Source organism: Aphis gossypii, unplaced genomic scaffold, assembly GCF_020184175.1.
Source record: "Aphis gossypii isolate Hap1 unplaced genomic scaffold, ASM2018417v2 Contig00705, whole genome shotgun sequence".
Classification (NCBI taxonomy): domain Eukaryota; kingdom Metazoa; phylum Arthropoda; class Insecta; order Hemiptera; family Aphididae; genus Aphis; species Aphis gossypii.
The window spans coordinates 1-1051 of NW_026083238.1; positions in this window are offsets into that span (position 1 = coordinate 1).

Below are 1051 nucleotides of genomic sequence, written 5' to 3' on the forward strand. Positions count from 1 at the left end.
ATATGGTTATGGTAGTATTTAGTTATATGGTGTTTGTACCGTATCATAGTTCGAAAGAGGAAACAGATACAACAAAAGAAATCGGAACTCAAGTAGAGTTAGATAAAAATATTGAAGTAGATAAATTAGTAAACATAAGTATAAATACGAAAGAGGGTAGCGACTCTACACAGGGAATTAATAAAGAAAAAACAACAGGGAAAAGTTTGTTAGATACTACTGTTAAAGAAGACTCGAATACAGGATTAGAACAAAGATTAATAGGGTTACGTAGTACACCAAATTTAATCCATTCAGAATTAGGACCAGTGAAAAGGAAGCAAAGAACAAAAATGTCTAGTGTAAAGGCTACAATTGAGCAGGTCACTGCTATGATACCAATTTGCGCCGATGCAAAAGACGTTTGTTCGTTCATACGGGCATGCGATTATGCATGTGAGGCCGTAGATAAAGAAACTATACCCTTATTAGTGAAATTTATTAATACTAGGATTACTGGCAAAGCATTATAAGTATGTCGGTATAGGGAAACTAGTGATTGGGAAACCATTAAAAAAATATTACGGGGGGGCTTTTGAACAGCAACTGTCACCACAAACATTACAGATAGGATTAAATTCTGTTCGTATGAAAAATGACGAAGATGTACTAACTTATACGGGTAGCATAGAACAATTGTATTATAATTTATGTAATGCAACTTTGGCGAATAAAACACCGGAAGAATCGAGAATTTTGAGGCAAACTTTAAAAGATCAGGCTTTAGCAATTTATGTAAATGGGTTGAAAATGGATTTACAAACAATATTACGAGCTAGGAACCCAGAAACGTTAGAACTGGCAATGCAAATGGCTAGGCAGTTGGAAATCGAATTTAGTTTTAACAAAGAATTACAAAATAACGAAACTAAAGTAAATCAGAACGGAAATAAAAATAATAACGGGGATCGTTGGTCAAATAACTATCAGGGAAATAATCCAAATGGACAGAAATTCGGTTATAAGCAAAATTATAATCGTGGTCAGAATAGACAAGGTCCTAATAATTATA